This window comes from Telmatherina bonti (genome assembly GCF_933228915.1).
Source record: "Telmatherina bonti genome assembly, chromosome: 11".
Classification (NCBI taxonomy): domain Eukaryota; kingdom Metazoa; phylum Chordata; class Actinopteri; order Atheriniformes; family Telmatherinidae; genus Telmatherina; species Telmatherina bonti.
In genome coordinates this window covers 15,497,604-15,525,257 of record NC_136629.1, presented here as the reverse complement: position 1 = coordinate 15,525,257, position 27,654 = coordinate 15,497,604, and positions in this window count along the sequence as shown.

The window sequence follows — 27,654 nt, the reverse complement described above, 5'->3', positions numbered from 1 at the left end:
CATACAAGGTCCAGTTAAAGGCCAGACCTCTACCAGACCTCACCGGACCAGTGCTGTCATGAACAGGAAACGGAGACATGTCACAGGAACTATTCAGCTGTTACACAGATTAATCAATTAGTTCATTTAATTTAGTTATTTTAAAACATTGAATGCAAAGAGACACATGTGATCCAATGAGAAAAATGCCTAACTTCAGTATACTTTTGCTTTAAGTCTTGTTTTTCCAAATAATCAGTTGTAAATGTGAAATACTGGCTACACTTCGGCTGTTGGCAGTAATGTTGGCCTTCCCAAGCCGCTACTCAAACCCATTAGTGGAAACAGACACAACGGCTTTGGGAGAAAATAAATGCTAGATTTGAACTCACTTTACTTCACGACTTAACATGCAATTTTCAACCCTTTGGTATATAATCAAAAAGTCTAGTCAATTGTTGACAGGGAAAATGTAAACTGCAGAGAGTACTGGTGAGCCACATCTGATTTCTTACAATAAAAAAAACAACTGGTTTCATGCTGTATGAAATAGTCTAAATGATTTGCTGTCACACTGAAATTGGAAATTGAACTCAAGGACTTTTCACACCTAACCCAGTAGACCACTCACTGTGGCTTGTCCAAACAGCCATTATTATGGGGCTATTATGGGGCGAATTACAGTACATCTCCTCACACATAGCTTCAGTAATACTGTAAATGACATATGCATTACACTCCCCAACACACACACACACACTGAAGACCTCCATTGCTTTAATAAAAAAATTACAACCATATGAAATTTTTCCCATACTTCAAACACAGCGGCTGGTGACCGCACTGTATGGCAGCCTGTTGCTTCACTTGTTTTTTTGTTTTTCTCCCCCCCCCCCCCCCCCCCCCCTTCCCTCCTTTCAACTGATCAGGCACTTCAAGGTTTGCCAACCATAACACAGTTGGCACAGCATTTGCCCTCCCATCAGCGTCGAGCATGCAACGTTTCACTTCTTTTTTTTTTCTCTGTGTCTTCATCATCTGTTTATTTTGGTTTTTCTTTTCTTTTCCGAATGGAAATTTTGAGGTCGATTGGTGTTGCTTGTTCTGGGCGAGCAATTTCAGGCACAAAGGGTAGGATGAAGGATGGGCAGAGGGTAGAGGAGAGACAGTAAGAAGTCAGGGGGGAAATTTTGTTTTTTAACCAGCAATGAGGGAACTGCTCCCATGTGTTCTTTATTTCAGCAGAGGGTTGATGGCAAATGAAGCAAAGCGAGAGCTGGCTAGACCATCCACCCAAATTGCAAGTACTCCACACAAACACACTGAGGACGTCCTTACTCTGTTTTGTATCTTCACCCCCAACCACATCCACTGACTAAAAACTGAAGACTCTACTTTCCCAGACCCTGCTCAAGTTGTAACTTATTACATTACCTAGATTCAGTGTATGATAACATAAGAAGTTCGCAGGAATGATGGACTGACTTACAAGTGCATAAGTATACACATACTGGAGCATCCAGTCATCTAAGGGAAAGTAGCTTTTCTTATTCAGCTGCAAAAACTACCTCATATTCAGTCACAATTATAAGGTGTGTTCAGTCACATATATATATAAGGCAGCAAGACAGCAACATCGTGATACTGGTTAATTATGATGCTATTAGTAGATTAATTGTCATGTTTCTATAATCACTATGCTGAGAATATTTCAGTGTTACATAACAAAATCCTATGAAGAAAGGATCATGAGGCAGACTTTTCAGACAGGCTATGAGACATAACAGTATTGGTTTGTAGACAAACATTACGTGCTAGTTTAAAGCAATTTAAGAAGACTGGTCTTCAAACTGCAATGATTGTAGACAATGGATACAATTAGCTTTGATGATATCCTTTAATTAAGTTTGGATAATTTGTCTCATTGCATTACTTCTTTGTAGACTTGTGGAGGAAAATAGATAATTAATGCAGTTTGAAAAAAACTTTTGACCCTTGAAATTTTACTTGATAAAAGATGCACCAAGCTGGTTTGTTTTAGATTGAACATATGAGGTAATGTATTGTAATTTTATCAGCTGTGGATCAATCTATAAATCTGTTCAAATGTCAATGAACCAGCAGCAACAATCTATCGTCAAGTTGAACTTTGGTAAATTTTCACCCTTTGGCACCCCTGATAGCAGCTAATTCAGCATCTGTCTTGCATCATGTCTCTTCTCTGAGCTCTTTCCAGCCAGTAAAAGTCATTTCAATGTGGAAACTTGTCTATTTTCTTGCCTTGCTATGTTATCTTTATCTTTCTTTCCCTTGTTTCCTCCAATAATGTCCTCTCAAGCTTTGTTGCTGAATCAGCAATAGTACGTGTTCAACCAGCTGTTGTGTTAATATCCAGTTTCTAGTGCAAGGTGGTGCCATATAGCAAAACATAGCTGTCACACGAGGCTCTATACTTGACAGTAACGTCCACATTCGACTTCATAAAGGTGAAAAAGACAGATATTTTAAGAGAGGTGTCAAGTCTCTATGTTGAACTGGAAAAACCATCTCAGACCAAGAGGTTTTACAGCCACTCACATGTTGGACTTTGTGACCAAAACAGTTTTGCTCCCAGAGGTTAACAGTTCATGGGTGACAATGACTGAAACGAGCAATAGAGTGGTCAGGTTTTCTTTATTTAACTTGTTCTGTCCAGTATCTTAGCAGGTAGAAGGGTGATCTGGCTGCCTTGTTGGACATAATTCAATTCAATTCAATTCAACTTTATTTATATGGCATCAAATCAAGGCAATGCCATCTCAAGATGCTTTACAGACATAAACTAACCTTAACTTCCCGTTTTGTAACACCTCCAGGAAATATTGAAACTTCCCACCAACTATAGAACTGGAGCTCCCCAGATTAGCAGTAAAATCTCTTTAAGAACCAAGCAAAAGAAGTCAATTTAAGTCCTTGTGCTACTGGATGTCAGTCCTGCATTGACATAGTCAACCATAATATTTTACAAGACCATCAGACCATTTTTTGTTTATATATTGGTGTTTATATGTAAATCGAAATCTGGGGAAACTAAAATAATCTGTGGAGTTCCTCAAGGCTCCATCTTTGGATCACTGCTATTCAGACTGCAAAGAACATATGGAGGTATAAAGGAATGTGTCAGCCAGACTGATACATATATATATATATATATATATATATATATATATATATATATATATATATATATATATATATATATATATATATATATATATATACATATAATAATATAAAAGGCAGATGCATTTAGTCCAAACTACTGCAACTTAACTTCTTACTTCTTACTCAAGAAAACTGATTATCACACTCAGCCCTCGGATACAAATTCAGGATCTACTGGTTTATTATGAACCAGCCAGATCCCTCAAGTAATCAAGGTCAAGTTCCCAAAGTCAGAACTAAACATGGAGAGGCCGATTCAGTTGTGATGCTTCTCACATTTGGAACAAAGTCCCAGAAAGGTGTTGCTGAAACTCTGCTTTACATCACGGTTAAAAACGTTTCTGTTTGCTGCCATTTATCAAAACAACTTTTCATTCCTAATTCATAACTAATGCTTCTTCTGCACCCCGCTGGAATGCTTTTTATGTGTTATGTAAAGCACTTGAAATTGTCTTGTACTTGAAATGTATTACACAACTAAACCTGCCCTGCTTAGGATTAGATATTAACTGAATCAATAACAATCAATATTTTAACATTAAATGCACAGAACTTGACAACAAAACACTGGATCCATTTCATTTGAATCAGGTGTGTTGGAGCAGGAAGGCGTCTCAGACCTATAGGACAGGAGTCTTTGTAATGTTGAGATTCCTGCTGTAAAGTTTAAAGATAAAGTTGGAAACCACAGTACTGCTTGTGCAGGATCATGTGAGTTAAGCTTTCTCTTTTGTGACTTTTATTTCTCCCCATTGTTGCTGCCAAAATACGAGTCACAGTAAACCCTAAATAGGATTTATTCATCTAATAGTAGCCAATGTTTGACATAACTAAACATTTATCTTCTTTTTGACATAACTTATGTTTATGAGACACAATCCTGCGCCTGTTTGCTAATGGTAATTATAAATTACGAGAATCAAATTTTTTTTAAATATTTTATGCTTACTGCTTTTCAGGCTCTAATTCTTCCAAGCTAATGTTTTGTTTCGTACTGCTAGGAGGAAAGGCCGTCATGGAAACAAGCATATTACAGATAAACACAGGAGATGAAGCCCTCCTCTGTTTGTTCTGCTGTAAACACCAAAGTACTTTCATGCTGCTGGAATGCAAGCAGCCTATGTGTGTGTGAGTGCATATGTGCGTTTTCATATAGGAATGTATATATAGCTATGGGTCTGTTTATACTCAGCTTTGAATGTAATAGCACTACTTCTCAACCCTGAGGTATCAACATGACACATTAAAGTGAATAAACTGAGCTCGTTCGCTGCCATTTGCAGCACAAATGTTGCAGCTGTAGGAAGTATAACTGTTAGGAAATTTTCATGCAAAATTGAGCTGCAGCCAAGTTCTCAAGCCCACCAAATAAAAGAACAAGTTGACGGCGGTTAACGTCATGCAGCAGAAGTTTTGCTTGTCATCTGTAAGAAATTGATTTCTTGAGGTTCCTTCAGTTTATTGTGGTGAGCACATTTCCAGCATTCAAGGCATATGGTTGTAAAGAAGGTATACATAGAAACAATGGTGATAAATCCATGTTTGCAAGTCTGAAAAAGTGGCTAAAGGTGCATTTTTTTAACATTCTATATGTCTGTGAAGGACCATCTTTGTAAAACCACTAACATTAATAATAAAAGAAGGAAAAAGACTTAGTGGACCAAGGAATTACTTTGGAAAACCTTAATAGTAGCCTATATCCCCTGCAAGACAATTCCCTCTACCACTGTAAAACAAGACAACTTCTTTAGATCCCAATGTCATTAAGAAACCAACACTCACACGATTAACTGAGGTTTATGCAGATCAATACTGAAATATTGATATCTCAAATACCAGCTATTTATGCTGTGAAATTGATTTCCTTTCCAAAATACAGATATTTTAGTCATTTGGGGTAAATCTGTTGTTAAACATTAACAGTAATGCAGTAAAAAAGCATCTATACTGGCTAATCTAAATCATTGTTTCTCAAACGGGAGTAAATGTACTCCAGAGGTACTTCGAGACTCTCCGGGGCTCCATTAGAAAGTCAATAAAGGAGTATTGCATGCCACATTCCATATTTTATATCTTTCTTAATTAATAGATCTGAGTTCAGTTGTATAAAGAGGCATACACATGTAGAAATGTACATTTAAAATAACTTCTAGATCTTGAAAAGTTACTCTGAACTTAATGTGAAATACTACATTTTTTAGTTCTAGATCCATGCATTTAAGTGTTTGTTGATTTTCAAGCTCTAAAATTTCATACTGAATCTGTAAATGAGTCAAATTAAGAAAATTTGTCATGAATACAGCTAAAATTATAAAAGTGAAATATAATATTCCAGCCATTATGGAAAGTGTGTCCTGGTTTGTACAACAGAGGGCTCCTGATGTCCTGAATCCTGAATCAAACCCACATTTATTATAATCATCCATACATCCAGCCATAAGCTGCATGCCACAGCTGTTAGGCAGAGCAAAGCACTCTGGACAAGTTAGTCACACTTACTCTGATTAAAAAGAAAAAAAAAAGAGATTTGTGCTTATTTCTCTTTCAAAATAAATATAGCAATAACAAAAACTCTTAAAAATAATAGATCACCACAATTCCGTAACAATTAACAAAGCTTCAAGTTTCCTTATGACTGGGATTGTGCTCTGGATCTTCTGAATCCATTATTTAGTGCTAAATATTATTATAGTACCTTTAGCGTCAAACATACACAAATATGCAATCGTGCCCTGTGGGGACTGGTCTTTTTATTACATCGAAGTCGCAGGGAAGCCTGTGATGTAAATACTGGTAAGCACATTGATCAGAATATTACAATACTTTCCGGGTTCTCACACACTGTATACACACTCACTTTGCCATTTAAGTTGAAACAGATCTCCCCCCAGGGGGTGAGCTATAAGACAAGACCAGATGTGGCTGCTATGCTGTTTTAATGTTGTATTGTATATTCTATAGGAGTAAACCATTTCATCCAGAGAGCTTTCAACACCCCATCATCAGCAGGAGAGTATTGAAGGCCAGACAGTTAAATCCATCCTCAGTATTTATTTAAGCCTCCAAACAATAAACTCAGGCAGTTTGATCATTTCACTGCCAGACATTTGGATTCTTTATCTTTCATAAACTTGTGCCGTTCTGATAATGTTTGTTAACATTGTTATGGAAATGTTGGATGTAACAATTATTGTTGTATCAGGAGTCACGATGAGGGAATTTCCACCAGTGTCTGTTTACTTTCATGTGTATGAGCTCATTTTTGTGTGTCTCAGTGGAGGAGATGCAACTAAAGACGGTAGAAAAAGATATTTGTGTGATGATAGTGGTTTTGGCTGAATCATTGTGCAGGTTGGTACAGCCAAGACTCTGTCTCCTAGCTCTCGTTCATCTGTGAAGCTTCTGACTTTTTTATGACTCTGTGACACTTCACTCTCGTGGTTTTGGGAATGTTTCTGTACTTACTTTCCTGTCCTTCCAAAGACTTTGTTATGAGAACAGCTCAAGTAAAAGTTGTCATGAAATAATATGAAAGCATTGGCTGTGTATAGTTCATGGCCAAAACTCCTGACTGCACCCAGCCCTCGTTTACTTAGTCTCCACATTAATCAGGTGATAAAGAGCAAAAAAGTCTTTGGAGAAAATTAAGCCCAGTACAGTAGTATCCCTGCTAGCTAATGTCAGGCATTGGTGTCAAGTGACAGAATTTAATAAAGTCCAATGATTCAGAGTTCACTAGGACAGGGGTACTTAATTCAGTCCTATGAGGGCTGCAATCCTGCAGGTTTTCCATGCATTGCTGCTTCTGAATTAGATTAAACAAATTGAACAGCCTGTCAGTGACTCATTAATCAAAGTCAGCCATGTTGGAGCAGGGATATATAAAAAAGGTAATCATGCAGGTTAATTTTTTTCTACTCCAAACAAAGTCATATAAATTTCTAAGTTATTAATATGAAATGAGTTAATTTATTTAAATGATATGTATGCATAACTACTGTTAGCTCTTTCACTTAGCAATATTGTCTGCAGCATGCTAGCTTAATGGTTAGCCTCTACCAATTTTCCTAGAGCTCAACAGTTGTCTTGTATTTAATTCATTACCATAATTATGACAATTACCCTAATGCTACAAGGGTTGCATTTGGTGAACCGAGGTCAGAGGTTTCAAAAGGTTTTGTGCAGTCAGTGAGTGTAAGCTAGCTGCTTTTGCAGACATTGTACGTACATCCATCAACACTCTAAAAGCTGGTTCAGTGCTTAAATATGACCTGTTTCTAAGTGTGTTAATATTTTGTAAAGACACCAGAGTTATCTGACAAGGATTTTGAAAAGCAAGAAGGTGTAAAATGTGTTTTAAAAAAGGTGCTTTTATGTACATTTCATAAGCACATAAAGAGAATGTGGTAGTAATTTTATCTGGAGCACCATGTGGCAAAGAGCAACGCAATCTAAGCAAATAAATTATGACATAGGAGTCCACAGCTGCGGATTTGCCTGCGGCGCAATACATTCTGCAATCAGGGCTTTGCATACACAGACACGTTCAACACGTGCAAAAGAAAATATGATGTGGACCACTTAAGGGGAACTTTTTACCTTTTTCTCAATTCAAAGAAAGAAAATATGAGAAGAAATACAAAAACGCTTCAGCAAACCAGAGGACCAAACTCTGAATGTTTTATACTTTACACTCTTACAATATGCTTTTTGAGACTGAAAAATGGTAATTTAAACTGTAAAAAATATAACCACAATTTTTCATTATTTATGTGCTTGTATGCAGAGTGAACCTGTTAGACTGTATTTCATGAATCCTGTCTTCCACTTCATTTTATTTAATAATATGCATGATTTTTTTCCCATTTGATGGCAGCAACTCATGAAAAAGTTGGTTTAGTAAAGTTCCATAATGCTGCCATTTCCTCTCAAAATACTTTAAAGTCATTCTGTTGTCAAACACTCTGAAATTCATTCGGTACTTTGTCCTATTCTTTCTGAAAACATGTTGTAATATTCGCAAAAACCTCCGTACTAAATTAGCAGACAGAGTGAACTTGAGCCAGTGATGAGTTAATCAATGTCAGATACGCAATCTATGCAATCTTTTGTTAAAGAAAATATCAAAACTCATGAAAATTCAAGAAATTAGCTATGGTTGCTTTTGGCAGTTGTGTCTGGTTTTTACTGGAATACCACTTTATTCCTCCTCCAGCTTTGATTGTTGGCAAATATTGATGGTTGAATAAACTGTACAATTTTCCTCCCATGTTACTAAGCGCACATAAGATCCTGTTTCTCACACACTAAGCCAAAACTTTGTGTATCTTAGTGTGACAAACTCTTTGCCAATGGTCACATTGATATAAAAACATTAAAATCCTCAGCTTTTTATTGTACTCTGTGATGTAGAGGGGCCCCAATTCTGTTTCTGATTTGATCAGTTGGAGCTGCAGACAGCTGTTGGCAAACTACTTCGACAACCCCTGCAGCCATTGGGGGAATTTGTCATCTTGGCAAAATCACAGCCATCAACCAGCTTCTCCTTTACAGTTGATGTTGAAGAGTAAATAACCCCAAACAGGAGAAAATCCCAGCAGAGTCTGCACTCAGCTCTGTTTAGTCCTCTTTCATTTACATTTGCTTTCCCCTTTACTTGTCTTCATCCAGTCTTTTTAATGCAGTCCAGAGGTGTTACTACAAATTGAGCTCTAAAGGGACACAGGCCCCAAGATAAAGTTTTTTTTATTATAATGACCTGCTAAGTTTATACAATTGGAAACATTTTGTTACATCTACTTCCCTTTGCTAGCCCAGATGTTACTGTGCTGAATCCAAAAAGCTGCTGGATTACCTCAAATACCAAATAATATTAGTATTACCTATGATAATTATAATAGTATAGTTTTAATGGACTTTAAGAAGTATTCCAATTTTTGTGTTGTCAACCAAAGATAAAACATAGAAATATTATAGAAGTATTTTTAATCTAATCAAATGTAAAAATGAATGTGTTAGAAAAATGCTCCTTTCTATCAAATAAATTCAGATTAATTTGAAAATTTGCTTTGAACAAGCATCATAAAAGAAAATGGAATTTGTTTGTATTTATTTAAATGTGTATAAAACAGTATTATTAGTGACTGGTGGAAATTTGCTCCAGCAACTTTTTTCTTTTAAATTGGAATAAAGTTTTACATAAATGTCCACTAAGACATGTTTTATTTGAACTTCCTGTCTTACTGGAAACGTCCTCTACACTGTATTATAACATGCAGGCTAAACTCTTCTGGTAGACTGTACTATCTGAAAGCTTTACTTTTCTAGTTGATTCATTGAATTACACAAGTCGCTAATTGTTATTATCTTATTTTTATTAATATAGCATAGTCTAGTGGGCCTATAAGGCATTAAATTGATTGCATAACACATAAGGGGGTCATTATATTCAAACCCTTCTCTGTTCATTCATGGTTACCATTGGAAAATTCTCCTCTCTTTCATTTGATCAGTTTTAACCCAAGATTTCTTGGTGTTAATATGATTTTTTTTTTTATTATCATTTTTAGGTCTTGTTTTTGCAGTTATTCAGATAGAGGATGGCAGAACATTTCTTTAATCCTCTCTATAAATCCATTTTCTCAAATAAATCAGGACGCTGATCCTTTGTTCATTTCCTTTTCTTCTCCTTTCTTTTCTCCTTTGTAGCCAGGTTTTTCTTTCTTGGGGACTGACACAACTTCTCCCACCGTTCATTAGGATACGTAACTCTGTTGAAACAGCTGGTGTGTTTCAGAGGCCATCCATAGTTATCGTAAATAAAGAATTCAGAGCAACCTGGAGATATTGTTTCCATGAAACTTCATTATTTGAATTTACACATTAGCCTAGAATAACTGTCTTTTATCTGTTTTTGTCATGGTATATCACCTTATTCCTCACTGCTGGATACTTATACCAGGGCTACACCAGTGAGTCAGTCTGATACTAGAAGCAAATCGCCATTCATTCCCTGCACTAAGAAGATAAGAATAATTACTTTACCAACTTAAAATGTCGGAAACACTCCTGGTATATTCATCAATCCAAGAGAGTAGCAGCTGTACAAGAAGACCAAGAAGATGACTCTTTGATAAAAAAAAAAAAGACAAGTATTGTAAACTTGAAGTCTACAGGGGAGCCCCTTTTGGGGAGTTTATGAATTAGTTTATGGGTTTACTAGCCATAAGCCTAACACTAGCTAAATCTAACCAGTTATAACCACTAGCTAAAGCTACAAGCTGCAGCTACTAGCTATGTCTAGTCCAAGCGGCAGCCTCCATTGGAAAAAAGTGAAGCTTCTGCAGAAGTTACAAAAATTCTAGTTTACATTTCATCCAATATGCACTCCAAAACATATCAAATTCCCTCAGATTTCCATATTAAAAACAGCAGAAAAATACATGGTTACACCCTGGTTCAAAACCTCCGTTGCGGTGCGTTGTGGTGTGGTGTTTTTTGTGTAGTCCAAGTTCTAGTTTGCTGTTTTATTTTGTAGTTTTCCTGGTGTTTTCTGTCTTGCCTTTTCCTGTTCATTAGTTCACCAGGGTTCATTTAGCTTATCTATTACACCCTTCGTTTTGTTGTGTTTTGTGTATTTATTGCATTTATGTTCTGCTGTCACTTGCTGATTCATTGTTTTTTTTTTTGTAGTTCTTCCCCATTTGTCTCTTCAGTTACTTAAAATACAATTCACGACATTTCCTCTACTTCTCCATTCTGCACTTGCGTCCACATCACTGCAAAACATATCAAAACCATTTTGTGTGTAATAGGTCAGGATTACCTTAATGACAATTGTGGGGGAAGGGATTTTTTTTTTTTTTTTTTTTTTTGCTCATCTGTTTATTACTAATTTCATATCAAAACTTGGAATAATTAAGGACATGTCCTTTAATTGACAGGTACCCGATATCCTTCCGCAAGAAGGCAGAATGTAGCGGAACCATGGTGCTTTAGCTGGTGAATTAGCTTTAGCCCGCCTACATCCACTAGCAGGTTAGGTCATTTAACTTTTAACTACAGGCAGGTCAGAGCTTGATAGATGTCAGTCGTCCCCCAAATACTCACAGCCCCCCTTTCAGATCTACCTCTTTACCCATTTTTGTATTTTCCAGGAGCGACAGCATGCATGATGTTGCCAAGATGGCGATGGTGCAAACCACCCAATTACCTTCACGCTAGCTTTTCAAAACCCTACTGGTGGAGGTTCTGTCCACCATTTACATCCAGTCTAGCCAGCTATAGCCACTATAGCTAAATCTAGCCAGCTATAGCTGCTACCTAAAGCCTAACATGTTTATTAGTCTTGAACATTAATAAGCATGTTACCCATTATGTTGGGAAGGTTTTGGTGTCAACAGTGACAGAATTGTCATCTTTCAATGCGATAATTAGCTGAAAACCCACCAACACCCTAAGTTACACAAATTGAACCTCACATGCTTCCATTTGTGTTTATTTGTTTGCGCTTTTACAAAGAATGGAAAGAGCAAACATTATATTAAAAAGAAAATATCTGACTGGAAACCAAAATCCATAAAGGATTCTAGCAGGTTATTACTGGTATGGGAAAAGAAGCTAATCTACAGAACATCAAAAGTGTCAAAGATATTCAAGCGGATGCTACAGTGTGGATGTTTGATCTACATTTGTTTAACAACAAAAAAAATTTGAATTAATTTTAATGTAGTCATGGTGACATTGCAACAATGTCCACAGCTTGTAACTGTGTTACATATGTAAATTCCTTTTTTTTTATATATATATAAAGTTACAGCAGTTGAACAAGTATATGGTGGGTCCTCAACATTTAGATTAACTTTTTTAAAATATTATTTAAGAAGAGACCAATATACTTCCTCTCTCCTGAAGTCTTAACAAAATGTCAGATTACACACAAATACGGAATACTTTAATTAAAATTAACAAGTGCAGCTGATATCTGAGCCAATCATTTTGTGCTCATGCACAACTCCTTAGTGGTTAGTAATGTGTTCAATGGGAAGCAAAGCTGCATTCATCTTGCACCATTGCCAGATTAACTTAATGTGACAATAGTGCACTTTAGCACACATATCAAGTCACATGAATTGTCTCTCCTTTTTCTTTTTTATGCTACAAAAACTCTGGCACCTCCCAGGAACGCTTTAAGCCAGGGTTGTAAAACTCTGGTCCTCGGGGGGGGGCGTTGCACAATTCTGCAGTTTTAGATGCGGTAAGCCCTACAGTTTGTTGTTAAGTTCTGGACAAAGACTTTTCAATGTCCAATAATAATGACTTCATTTAAGAAAGCTGTGTTGAGCAGGGAAAGCTGTAGGATAGCAGCCCCCAAGGACCGGGGTTTAACACCCCTGCTTTAAGGACGCACCACAGAACTTTTGCAGATTTTCTCAGTGAGATGCCCCCATTGACAGCTAAAGCATCCATATTGCATCCTACCTTTACTCAGAGCTCTGTCCAGCCAGTAAAAGTCAGTCCTATCTTGACTTGTATTACCTCTTCCTCTGTCCTTTTCTTTCTTTTCTCTCTTCCTCCATACATGTTAATAATGTCTTCTTGCATTTCTATGCTAAATCCCACAGTGCATGTCCAGATGGGCTGGTGTGTTTATTTCAGCTTGCTAGCATGTGACACTAAAACAAAATCACGCTGGAGTTGCAGGGAAGCTCCAGGAATTCACATAAAAGATGTTTTCAAAGCCCTGTATATTATTTTGTACTAACTGCATATCGGGCAGCTGCATTTAGACCTTTTGTTTGTTTGAGTTTATTTATGTTTAAAGTTTTATTATTAAAATTTCATTAAATTTAAAATGTTGAGTGTCTGGATGGTTTTATTCCAGTCTGAACCAAATTTGGGATTTTCCAACTTCTGAGAATCAAAACCATTATTTCCTGGATATAACTGAAAAGGAAAAAAAGAAGTCTACATTAAAAAGTTGCTGGGTATCATGTGAGCACATGCACACAAATCACACACACTGGAGAAAAGCAGCCAAGCAGGTGCACACAGACCCCTTATTTTTCTATTTCATTAAACACTAAATTAAAAGCCCTCGTGTTCTCGGCTGGGTATTGGGCTCAGGCACTCACACCCTGGATCAGCCAGGTCCTGCTACATCCTGGGAAAAATTACCATGTATGGACCTTACACAATTTCCATTTAGAAAATCCAAAAACAAGTATTGATGTTTAAAAAAAAAGAAGTCTGGGACAAGGAGTTCATTGAGGGAAGAAAATATAGCTAAGCTCTTTTGATTACTGGCAGCCTTTTCCTCTGACTCTCCTGTGTCACCTGCTGCTTCCCTCCCTCCCTCTCCTCCCTCTCCTCCCTGCTCCAACGCTCCTCTCTTTTTGTGTCTTTAAATTGTTTTCCAATAGCAGGTCAAGAATGTGTTAATCCGCTGCAGATTAATTGGAAGTGTTTCACTTTGATCAGGACAGCGGTATCTCACTCTGGAAATATGTATAGGCAGTGATCAGCTAGCAGAACAATGCCTGCAGAGTCGGGGGTTCACCAGCACAAGGCCATTGTCTTTTTAATGTCCTTCTTCTGCTGCTGCTTACCCCCTCCCCTCCATCTTCTTCTTCGCGGTATTTATTTTTTTTCTGTCTGCTGATGATGACCCCCTGGCCAGCAATCAGGGCAGCACAGGAAGGATTTGATGGACATTAACTATGATTAATGGAGGGCAAAAAAACAAGGCAACCAAACAAAGGCTCCACTTTCATGGCATCTCAGAGCTGCTTTGAAGAGGAATTCTCTTTCTTGATCTCGCCGCACACACCACACGCAAATGTGGAGATGTACACACAGATACACACACATGCAAACACACTCCTCTATGCAAAAACACACACTTTTCCATTGGTGGACTGCCTTTCTGCTCTGACTGAGGGCCTATAAATCAAAGACAGAAGAAAGAGAAGGAGCCCTCTGCTTGTGTTTGAGATATAAAGGAGTATGTGTGTATGTAAGTATGTGTGTGTGTGTGTGTGTGTGTGTGTGTGTGTGTGTGTGTGTGTGATTTTGAGTGAGAGAGAGAGATTTAAGGGTTACTGTAGGGCCATAAACCCCCCGTACTGCCAGAGAACAAAGGGCAGACATTCATTAATCTCTTTGTGCAGGCCTCTATTCTCCCCTCTCCACTGGAATACGTTCAGCTGCACACACACACACACAAAACACCGCTGCAATACTCCTTACTACCATGACAACTTGCCTTTCACTGTACGTGCTTGTGTGTGATCTCAAATCAGCCCCATATGGAAACCCTACTCCTTGAAATATGCCTGTCTTTACTGTTTATCTTCTCCTGAAGTGGACACAAATAAATGAATGATTTAATTTTATCTTTCTTCGCATGTGTGTGCTCTCCGATTGGGGTATGAGGGAGCTGGTGCTGCGCTCAGCTGGGCCAAGGAGGCAGGATGTTCCCATGCTATGGTGTGTCAGGCAGCCGGGCTGGCTAGCGGCCAAGCCAAACCTGCGGCGGCTGGAAGTAGAGCGGCCCAACACCGAGATCCAGTTACCGTTTCCTCAATCACTGGGCAAGAGAGAAAGAGGCCTGATGAGCAGTCTTTCCTGTCTACACACAGATGATAAAATGATAGATTTGGGAGTGCGGGCTCTGCTGTGGCCAGACATGGCACACCAGCTAAAGATGAAAGCTCCAATTCGGAGTTCACTTAGAAAGATAAACTGCCAATTCTCTTGTTTCTTCTCCTGCTTCTTGTCCCACCATCACGCTCATCAATCCCTCCGTCTCTGTGGAAAAAGAGGGAGAGGTAAAAGAGCGGGGTGCACAGTATATGTGTGTGAGAGCGCTCCATATGGAAGCCATTCTCCCATCCCTCCTCGACTCGCTGCTGGGAATGTTTTGGCGTTTTCTGGAGATGAGTGCTGTGATGTCACGCGCTGGCACGGGACTGCTGTGTCAGGAGAGGAGAGGAGAAACACACAAACAGGGGAAGGAGAAGGTGGCCATGGCGGTGGACGGGATGTAGCGGGCGGTGGTGGTGGGGCTGTTGGAAGAACTGAGCGGAGAAGGGGGAGGGAACTGCTGAGCCGCCAGTTTTTTTCTCACCACACTGTAAATTAGCGTGCCGGTTCCTTGATGGAAAACATTTGGGGGGCAACGGCGAGGGGCCTCAAACTGTGAGAGAAAGAGCCATGTTCTGCTTTAATATGCAGGGGTGGCGGTCCAGGTTTTTGGTGTCATTTCAATTAAGGAAAGGCCAAGAAGAAAACATCTCTAGTCCCAGCAGAGGGACGAGCAGATGAATCCTCCTGCTTCTAGTAAAATCCCCCCCCCCCCCCTCTTTTTTGTACAGAAATGAATCAGAGGCGATACAAACAGCCTGGCCTTGCAATCTGCTGGAGATAATTAGATAAAAATAGAAGTCCAATTTCCACTGGTTAATGTTCCAGAGATGTGGTGTTGTCTCTTGAAGTGGAATGCACGGCAGGCTTCTTCACTCATCCTCTCACTTCTACAACCAGATTTACTTAAATGCTGTTTGTTATTCGCATTTTTAAAAAAAAGTTGGAGGTCAAAAAACAATATGTTTAGTTTATTTTAAAACATATAGCCAAACTGTTTTTCAGGTGAAATGGCTGTCTTTGCTATCCCTGCACAAATGCTTTGTTTTCTGATAGTGTTTTAATGTTTATGTGAAATATACAATTCCTGACAAACATTTAGTAGCAGAGTATTTATCAAATATTCTTCCTTATCTTTCACTAGTTAAAACAGTTTCTTTCTTTCTTTCTTTCTTTCTTTTATCTATCTATTTGAGGTGATACAGAAAGAGTGCCACAGATGTTTTGCATATTGCATTAAGCTACTTCATCGACTCTACTTCACATCTCTCATCCTGGTTGGGTTTTTCAAAGAGGAAGAAAAAGAGGCAAGAGAGATGGCGGAGGAGGGGGGGAGGTAGTCCTAGGAGCAGTTAAGATACTGTGTAGGACCCTTAAGCTAGCTAGCTAGCTCAAATCCTTTAGCTAGCTAGCTAGCTAGCTTAAGGGAGCTAGATAGATAGATAGATAGATAGATAGATAGATAGATAGATAGATAGATAGATAGATAGATAGATAGTAATGAACACAATTGATGGCACCATTCTATTAATGAAAGAAAAAATAACAAAAGTCACTGAAATAACTTGAAATTGACTAAATTAATAGTAAATTAAAAAATTACTCAACAGACAAAAAAAAGAGTAAAACAGGAAGCATTTTTCAGTGTCAAAAAAGAACTATCATGCTCAGTCCTTTTGTGAGTCAAGATTAATCCTCCCAAAAATATATGTATAACATATAAAAGGTTGATCTGCTATAATTAATCAGATCATTTTCAAAAAGCGTTGAATACATAAATACACACTCTGTTTTTCTTTTTCCCATTTATCCAGTTAGGGAGATGATGATCTTTGCCTCAGATGTTCTGCATTTGGATGGAAAGAATAGGAAAAAGGTGTTTTAAAAAAGAAGAAGAAGAGAAAAAAACATGAGAAGAAACAGGGGCCAGACTTGACTGTATTGGCTGTGGCACTGTGGGGTTGGGAGGGTTGGTGTGGGGGTATGTCAAATACACCTAAATTTAATTCATTCCCAGGGGCCAGGCCAAACAAAGCCTCAGGAAAAGGCCCCTGCTCTGGTGCAGTGGGCTGGCTCAGTCCTGCTAGTCTGGAAAAACAACAGGAAACACATGTGGAGTGCTGGATACAGTGAGCACCAATGTGCTCGCTGAACAGCCGGGAACCAGGGATCCCAGGACTCAGACCCAGCCTGACCCAGCTGGTTCCCACTGACACTTCCTCATCCGCTAGATTAGGGCAAAGGTCAGGGCAGTGAGTCGGGACAGGGAGATATCATTGCTGAGCTCAGCTCCAGGAAGCAGGCACATGGGGAAGGATGGAAGAAGTGATGGTTGTTTTGTCCCATCTACGGCAAAGGCCTTCCGTGGCATTGTCATGCTTACATAAGAGGCAAACACGGCCTTCGAGCTTAAAACTCCTGCAGAGTCATTCCCGTATTTTAGATCTTGGTATTAATATACAAAGACGACACTAGAGCAGGCAGCTGGGAGGAAAGAACAGCACCTGTGTCTTCCATTCAGAGTGGATGATGGTCATCCAGCCATGTTTGTTTTGGGAGCATGACTAACCCTAACCCACAAATGGGACGACTTGAAACGGAGGTTAAATTGAGGTGTCAAAAATTATGTGACCCATTGATTTCTTAAAGATTACACCATCACCATCTTAACGTTTCACCTGAGACGAGGAGGCATACATACCAAATGCTCAGCAGAGAGAGTTATACTGCATTTCCAGCATCTTCACACCAGTGTGCTCAAGATACTGTTCCATTTAACTTCCCTCATGCTGCTCAAATCCTTTTGGCCTTTTCCATACAGAAAACTAAACCAACCTGCCATACAAAACATTACATAAAGTCTCCATTTTCTCCCAAAAAACAGCTCGAAGTCTCTGAGGCATGGTCGACACAACACTCCTGAGAGATTTGGTTTCTGGTAACAAGCCATTAACATCCTGTTGGTGAACCTCAGTAAGTCATGAGATGGAGCCACCGTGGATCAGATTTAGCTGTGCAGCACATCTAGTCTTGGTTGAATTAAAATCTGTCAGTGCATTAAAATCATTATTTACCTCAAATTATTGTCAAACCGACAGACTGTATATAAAGAGATCGACGTAGCCTCTGTGATGTCACCCATAGGTTTCTGAAAAGCTGAATTGAAGCTCGGTGGGCAGTTTCTACCATCGCCATCTTGGCAGTGTCATGCACCTTGTCTAGCCCGGAAAATACAAATATGGGCAAAGAGGTGGAGCTAAGAGGGGAGCTGTGAGCGTCATGGTGGATGATTGACATCGAGTGAACTCCGAGCTTTCTGTAGCAAAAACCTAACCGAGATAACCCCGAGAGAACGGGAGCTATCCACCTAACGGAGGTAAGCAAGCTAAAGCTAAGTCACGTTGTTAACCGGCTAAAAATCGCGGTTGTTCCACGTTCTTCTGACTTGAAGCTGGAGATTGGTACCTGTCAGTCAAAAGGACACGCCCCTAAATATGCCAAACTTCGAGATTAAATTACTTTTATACGGACAAGTTAGAAAAAAATTCACTCCCCCCACAATTGTAATGAAGGTAAACCTGACGTATTAACCAAAAATGGATTTTTGAACCGGGCTGTAAACATGTTTATTTCTGCCTCTGTTTTGGAGTCAGCGCCTAGTGGATGAGGGAGGAACTGCAGTTTTATGCACTTCCGCATAGGCTTCATTTTTAAGCGCCGGAGGTTGCCACTTGGTTAAACCACATTTTAGCAAAGTGTGTTATCCTGCTGCAACTGAGGAATACACGCACTTGATCACTTGTTAAGTCTACTGCTGGTATGTCTCTTTTTTCCAAACTGCATCTTAATGCCATGTCTTACCCAGATAAGCAAGAAGCACTAAAGCTACCATCCAAAGTTTGTATGAAAAACATCCATAGTTCCTCAGACCAGGCCAACGTCTTCCATTGCAAACAGTCTAACCATCAAACCATGGATCAATGCACGTTGTGACACCTTTTTATCACAAACAGCATTAGGTCCTTTGGCAAGGGGACTACAGTAGCTCTACATGTTTAAAACAGGACCCACAGCCTACAAACATGGCGTGCAGTTAAGCTCTCATCACCCAAGCATGGATGCTGTAAGCCCTTGTTGCAGTTGGCCCAGATCCGAGTCCCAGCCCATGGCTCTTTGGTCCGCCTCTCTCTCTTCTTTTTTTTATTATTAATATTTTCACTCTGATCCAAGTTTTTCATGTCACAGGTCAATGGTCATAATGTTGCAGCTTACTGGTGTCAAACACAATGTACATCACAAGCATTATTGTGCTGCACTCTACAACCTCTTGGGAGGTCCTCTTATAGTAGCACATAATCCAAGTTCCAGCTATCCCTGGTGAGAATTTCAAACTGCAGCTCATTTGCAACATGACAAACATATCAATTGGTAATTCATAACATGTGCTCAGCAGTGCAGAGAAACGGGTTACAGAATGAAAGCTAGATCAGGGTATTGTGTCAGAAAATCTTGCATGAACATTTTTAGATTGTGTCTCAGTTACTTTTGAGCTCCATTGTTCTTCTTAAGCCTGTATTTGCTTGCAAATGAGTACTGTTGAAATTACTGTGCAGAATTAGTAATATTAGCCCCAGTTTGCACCTAAAATCCAATGATTGCCAAAATTTTTAATGGCCTTTACTGCCTCAAAGGAGCAGCTGCAGACTGTGTTAATAAGTGGTCCAAATGAGCAGCCAAAGTTCAATAACTAACATCCTGTTGTTTTCAGAAGTGCATACACCTGCAAGTTTTGCCTCACAGATCTCTGGGGAGGCACCTCACACTCTGCTGAAACACTTAGATGTAGATTGTTTCACTGGTGTTGAATTATAGGAGTTTTATGAGTTGGGTTAAAACATAGAATGTTTCTGCCAAGTTTAGAGGTTAATTAAAGATTAATGTCAGGATACAGACATTTGGAAGAGATTACAACATGTGACACTGCATATGGTGTCACATGGCTGCCAACTGGTGCACAAAGTAAGAGGACAAAATGAATATATATATATATATATATATATATATATATATATATATATATATATATATATATATATATATATATATACAGAAAAGCAGCAAAGAAAAGCTGTAGTGATCGATGTAGCCATTCCTAATTATGGCGATATCAGGTAAAAGAAGCACAAGTGGACTTAAGGAAGAACTAGAATAGGGGTCCTTGAGTCTGGTCCTTGAAGGCCATAATCCTGCAGGTTTTCCATGTATCCCTGCTCCAACACAACTGACTCAAATGAATCACTCATTGTGCAGAATGTTATTGGTTGTTGGATCTATTAACTGTAAGCCACGTGTGTAGAACAGGGTTACATGGAAAACCTGCAGGACAGAGGCTTTCAAGGACCGACTTTAGGCACCCTGAACTAAAGAAAGCCTGGAAGGTGAAGGCAACAGTCGCACCCGGAGAACTAGGGGTCATGTCCCTTACGCTGGAGTATTGGCTTCAGCAGATACCTGGAGAGACAGCAGACATCTTCATTTTGAAGAGTGCCATCTCAGAATAGCTGAGAAACTGCGCTGGACCCTCAACTTCCATGAATCTAGTAGAGGACCCAGTAGCTTTTGTGCCAAGTTGTTAACAAGCAGACAGACAGATAAACATGGACAGAAACATACCAGACAAATAACATATTTTAAATTCACTCTACAAATAGAGAAACACTCTTTGTTTTGAACCTTCCACATGTCATTTTATAACATATTTGAGATGCCTTTAAAAAATAGTTCTCTAATTTTTCAATTACCATTTTTGTAAAGTGATTCTGGCTTTTCTGTCTGTGTATTCCTTTCCTGGCATCCACACCTGGATTTAGTTAGTCATTTCTCACTCTGTGACTGGTGACTTGTCCAGAGTGTACCCTCCCTGCAGCCCATTGACTGCTGTGATAGGTTTCAGCTTCCTGTGACCCTGGATTGTACTAAATGGATGGATTTCTCTCTCAGTATCCTCTCAGTTCTGTGTTATTTTCTCTCATATTGTCTGTTTCTTGTGACTGGCTTATTACTGTGCATTACTTCAGTTTTGTTTTTTTTTTTTTTTGCTTTTACTTCATCTTTGCCTTTGTAATCTTGAATTTTTTTTTTTATTATTCTCAGTCTGCCTTTTCTGTTTTACGTGGCTGTTTGGGGTTTTCCACTACATGCAACCATCACATTTTCTGTGAAAAGCTGCATATTCAGTTTTGCTTTTGGTTTGGGGTTAAGACATCATTCATACAGTCGTACCCCTTCATTGTTGAACTAAACCTATGTGAGCTCATTTGACATTTTGATGCGCCCTGATCAAGCGGAGGCATGTTTTTATATTAAACAGTATGTTTCCTCTAAAATTATCCTCCCCTGTCCCTGCTGCATTCCCAGTTTCCTTTCAAGAGTCTAAACACTACCTTTGACCAAACCTTACAGTCTGTACAGTTTACTCAGAAACATTTCAAATAACCTTTTATGTGACACTACGTGTTGAAAGAACCATGTGATCTGAAATCATGTAGCACCCATCATATCTCTAGGTTTCTTGGGGATTATTAGTAATAGTCTCTTGTTAGAACACAGCTGAGTAAATCTGAATCCAGTATCAACATCAGGAACAGGCTGTTTATGCTGGTGGTTCACTGGTGTGATCCAAACGTGCTGGGACAGAACAGGAAGGACTAAGAATGTGATCCAGTAACACAGAGATTAACTGACACATATGCAAGCCTGTACATGCACCCACAAGATTTCCATAGCCAGAAGCTTTTTGACATGAGAACTGTGGATTCACTGAGAGTTGTTTGTTGAGCCGAAATCAATCACTTGTTAGATGTTTGAACTGTGGGGTTGGTTAGTGGTTCTTTAAGATCAAATGAGTTGGATGAATTTCTTTCTCGTTTGCTTTCCATCTTCATCGACAGAGCTCTCACAGGCAAAGCTATTCCGCCAGTAATAAAAATAAACACAGGCCTTGAGAATCAATGTCCATTCCAAAGACCATTCATCTATGAAGCAACCTCATTGTTATATAAGAGTCCCTATTTGGATCTGGTTCACATCACAGTTTATTTAACTTCATTTCCCTAAATAGCGTTGTGATTGGGTTGCATAAGGGCTGCAAAGGCTCAGCAGAAGGAGCAGGAGGTGATCAGATGGTAAAAAGGGGGGGAAAAAAAAGGGGTGAGTGAAAGAATAATGGAGGCATTCCAAGTTCAGGTTATGTCCTAATTTGTCCAAGTAAGCGACTTGCGTTGGCAGGGAGAAGCTTCTCTAAAATTACCTGAAGTCATTGACTACTCAAAACTGTAATAGCCATCATTCACCACTTGCAATGATTTTATAATTTACACTTCCATACAGCATTACTAAACAAATATCTTACCATACCAAGTGTCAAATGACGCACACTGTCTCTGGAATACAAAACATATAGAAATTCCCAGTTGGTTTATAGCAACTTAGATAAGAAGACTCCATCCTGCATGGCAACTGTATGTTCAGTCACTGATGAGCTAAACCAATGAGGCCATTCATGCCTAATATGCTGTTGGACCATGGCTGCCATCAAGATCACACCAACCTACCAAGGTAAAGACTAAAGACCTTTTCACATATCTGTTTGCCTTAAGTAAATTGAAATGATTATAACTTTGCTTCACAACTATGAAAAACCTTCTCATCAGAGGCATATTAGGCGCATCTTATACTCCTGATTCGGACTCTGCTTTGACATGACACCATGGCAGCCTGTTGAGTCTGACACTAAGAAATTAGCAGCAGAGCTACTTGCAAATGCAGTTTTGTAGTTTTGTGCCACTGAAAACAACTTTTTGCCAAAAATCTTTTAGGCCTTAGCGAGAAGCAGTTGATTCAGTTGATTTAAGTATCATAAGTGTATATATATATATATATATATATATATATATATATATATACATACACAGTGTATTCTTGTACTAAAACTGACACAGTATACTTGAAGTTTACTTCTATTTAATATATTGTACATACTTCAGGATTGTACAGTAATAGTATACTCGACTTATACTGAAAAGTATAAAGAAAAGTTCAAAACTATTGTTTGTTTGTTACACATTAAATTAGTACATTAAGACTATTTCTCGTTCCAGACTAACCTGAAATGCATTCAGTTCTCAGTTGAGATACTTTTTTGTTATTATTTGTACAAAGAGATGCACTTTTTCTTTTACCAGTTTTGGCAAAAATCTTGGAAAGACTATTTTGTTTACATTTTTACAGGCAAATGTCCACTTTTTCCTTTCATTTTTCTTCAGCCAAGAACTTGATTTAATAGAATATTTTTCTTTTTGAAACCCACACCTTTAATGTATGTTTACAAATACCATAATATTTATTTACAAATACTTGCTTTGCAAGCAGGTAAGTTTAAAAACTTTATAAAAAAAATATATCAAACTTGTTTTCAACATTCTATTTTGTGATTTAGTAAACACATTACAGTCTTGTGTACATACAGCATGAGTTCACTTTAAAAATACTTTAGCTATATAAGTACATAGGTATTTAACGAGTATGCTAAAAAATTATATGCTAAGCAAACTTATAAATATCTTGAGTAAAGTATTATAAATAAACTAGTAAAATAGTGTAAAAACTTGTGTGGGGTGTTCTAAATTTATAAAAGTGTACTTATAGTACAATTCAATAAACTAAAATGTGGACCAGAAGTATGTATCTCATACACTAGTAGTATATAGAGAGTACTTGTTTTATATATATATATATATATATATATATATATATGCTGTTCATATGTGCAGAGGAATACCAGCATTTTTGGCTTGCAGCGTCAGATTACACGCCACCGCCTGGGGACTTTGTATCTTATTCCGTGCCATAAGTGCCCCACCTAACAATAGCAGACAAGGCTAAGTGGTGCTAATCTTGTAAACAAGACTTTTTACATGGTTGTGAATTGTGTATCTGGTTCTTTTATACATTTGGATCAGGACTAATTGCTCAGTATTAGGCAGGGATCATAATGGTATGATCATGTTATGGGTGTTCAGGAAATATTGAAAAATATTATATATGTTTTTTTGGGGCAAGTCTACTACTTTTTTCATTTGTGTTGTGTGCCATCCTTATTTATTCAATTAACACTTATATTGGTATTCAAATATCTTTACAAATGTCATATGTGTTCCCTTTACTGTGGCTGCAAAAGTGTTCAAATAGACCTCGTGGCTGCAGGACTATACTCATGGCTATCTGAAGGCTTGAAGTTATATTTGAATGAAACTTGTTTTAAGAAAAAAGAAATGCATGTGAACCTCGTCAGTACTTGACTCTGTCTAAACAGAACAGTTGGATGGAAGACTTGAATTGGACTCTTGAACATCAGAGAAGCATATCGAGGAATTTGGCATTGTCTGGCTCATTGTATTTCTAATGGTTTTTAGAGCAGAAGTAAAATCTAATATCTTAAACAAGCTTTTCATGGCAGACACTGACAGGAAATGACCAGAAAGCAGAAACCAACAGGACTTCCCGTGACTGCTTGTATCATGGAATATTTTTGCAGATATTTGGCTCTGAAACTCAAGCAGTCAGAATATCCAAAGTAAATGTGGAGCTCCAGCTGAGTGAAAGAAAAACCTGAGAAACAGTCTGTTGATCTGTTTAGAAAGATGTTTGAGAGCGTTGGCGAAGTGGAGACACGACAACTGTTCAGTCCATAATAAGGTGCATGTGGATTTTCCACGGTGGGTAACCTCATGACCTCGCAAAGCACCATCACCATACCAAGTCCCAGACAAGCCTGACCGCACTCTTAACGCTTACAGACAGGTGTGTGTGGAGGGGGTGTGAGAATCTCTGCCGGCGTGACTGCGATGGTGAGAGATCACTAACACCAGAGGCTTAATGTATAGTTTCCAAGGTCAAGCATTTTCTCCCACACATGAATAACCCTCTATGCGGCACGGAGGTCCGGCTGATGGTCCATCCGGATGCCGGCGCGATTACCACGGGGATATTGTGGTTGGATTCTTGACTGGCTGCTGGGGCATTTCAAGATTAGTCATGATGGCAGCATGAGCGCCTGTTGATTGCATTATCAATGGATGGTACTGTCCGTTCTGTTTGCCCACTCATATTTGAGGAATTACCTCCTCCTCATATTCTCTGAGCTTCCCGGCATGATGGTGGCAGTTGGAATCCTTTTAATTCACACAAGAAAAACCAAAGATAAAAACAAAAATTTGAGACATGATATGTAATAGAAAGGGTTTAGTTCTAACTTTGTATTAAAGGGAACCATACCCAACCATATTCCACCTGGGTCTAAGACCCATTTTTAAATTCCTACTTTTTAAATTCACCTGTGTTTGTTTCTGGACATGTAGTACATGACAGGCAAAATGGTTTCTAATCATCATTGTAAAGTCTGTGCTTTACATTTGGGTAAAATTTCCAAGTCTTTTTGAGATCAATCCCAAAATTTTGACCCAGTTTGTTTAGTGCTGTAATCCTCAGGGGATCATCGTATACTGAAGGCTGGTGATGGACAGTGAGAACTATTCAGACTATGAAATCCTCCTATAAGCTCTAGTGATTGTGGGATAAGTCGAAGGTCTGCTGAGGCATCTTACAGGAGAGCCAGAAAGCATGTTAACCCCACCACCACCTTAAACCTCTCCGCCCCCGAAAAAAAACAAAAGAAAACAGTCTCCTTCTTAACATCTGCAGCCACTCACAGTTTCCATGTTCTGGCCTGATGAGCCACAACACATGTTGGGTCTGAGCGAGCACTTATACAAACACACATACACAGTGAATCACACTGACACTGCTTATGCATGTGTGTGGACGTGTGTGTGTGTCTGTGTTTGTGTATACTAGAAGCAAGGAGAGATGTTCTTGGCCGTAGCACAATCAGGAATCAGACATCTTTCTTTGCCAAAGACAAGTTTAACTGTATTCTGCTTATTTTTGGCACCGGCAGCACAAGTAAATCACAGTGCTGCTTTATTGGCAGTTCGCTGAGAAGCTGCCCTGAGCTGCAGCCCAGTTTCTATCCACTCCCTACGTCAACAAGCATCCATGCAGAGAGGGGGTCAGAGGTCGCACAGCTATGCAACTCTAGGCCAGTGAACAGGCACAAAAATTGTACAACATCTTTTATACGCAGGAAGAGTCGAGAAAAAAAATGAGACAGCTGCCATTTTTCTAAGAGACAAACTGAGGAGGAATGTTCAGTAATACTAGAAAATGATTTAAGGAGGGTCCCGACGGACACAGGCAGACATAAAGACGTTTCTCAAAAGTTTTTACTGCAACCTATTCACATGTCGGTGTTGGGCTTTTGATCAGAGAATAGGTCGGCACTTTGGGAATCGCTCTCGTACGTGAGGCGCTGCTGATATTTGTGACTCAGCTGCAACTATAAAGTTACTGTTTGGAAACAGCTTGGATAGGTTGCCTAGCTCTGTCCAAAAAGCAAAAATATTTGTATATTGTGTTTGTTTGGGCGAAAACTAGATGCTGTACTTATGGCAGGTTAAAGCTTGGGATTACTTCTTGGCCACAAGCAGTGCATTCTTGATGTCTCTGCTGCTTTTCCAGGCCAGTTCAGGAAATATTGACAAATAATTGATTGCTTTTATCGAGTTTGACTTTTTTTTGATGGAACCAAGCTGGCTGCTTTTAGCCTTTAGCTAACAATACAAAAGCTGCTGCTTAATAATCAACAGTCTTAAGGCTTCTTGATGAGGAATGTTTAACAGAGCTAATCAAAACCATCTACCATCTTCTTCTAAGCAAAGGGTCAAAACACACATGTCAGCGGGGTTATGAGATATTAACAAGCTAACCAGAATGACCTTGTTTTTGAGTTATTATACTCAGGTCTTTGCATCTCTGTTAAATATTGAAGACCAGACACTTTTCAGGTCCAGCTTGCTATTATTGGGTTGGGTCCCATTTTCCCTCCAGAACTGCCTCAATTCTTGGTTTGATAGATTGACCATGGTGCTGGAAATATTCCTCTGAGATTTTCATCCATATTGATAATTTCTGAAGATTTGTTGGCTGCACATCCATGATGAGAATCTCTCGTTCCACCACATCCCAAAGCTGCTCTGTTGGACTGAGATCTGGTGACTGTGGAGGCCGTTGGAGGACAGGTTAACTCATTGTTATGTTAAAGAAATCAGTTGAAGATGATTTGAGCTATGTGACATGGTGCATTATCCTGCTAAAAGTAGGTATTAGAAGATGCTACACTGCGGTAATAAAAAACATGGTCAGCAATAATACCCAGGTAAGCAGTGGCGTGTAAACCATGCATGTTGCTACTAAGGGGCTCAAAGTGTGCCAAAATAAAATATTCCCTACATTATCACACTACAATCAGCCTGAGTCACTTTTGTTCACAAACAATTGAACAAGTCTACCAAAGTGGTCAGTGAGTGTACAGTGTAGAATAGATGTTCCACTCATTGGTCTTACTCTCCAAATATTGTTTCAAACCTGTGATAAGTTAAGGCACCATTTTCTACTTTTTATAAGCCTGTGATCCACATGCTGGAGAAATCCCATCTGAATGTTAGATACTGGAATAACTGTAAACACTTGTAGATAATTCAGTTATAAGCGAGTTGATCCAAATGCATTTGCTACCATGAAAGGGAATTAAAGTGAACATTGTTGTGCAGACGAGGCTTTTTTTAGTATGTTATAAAAGGCATTAAGCAAGTTCAGGATGTCATGTTTACAGTTCACTTTTCTTTAGTGGGTAAAAGGGTTTACAGGGTT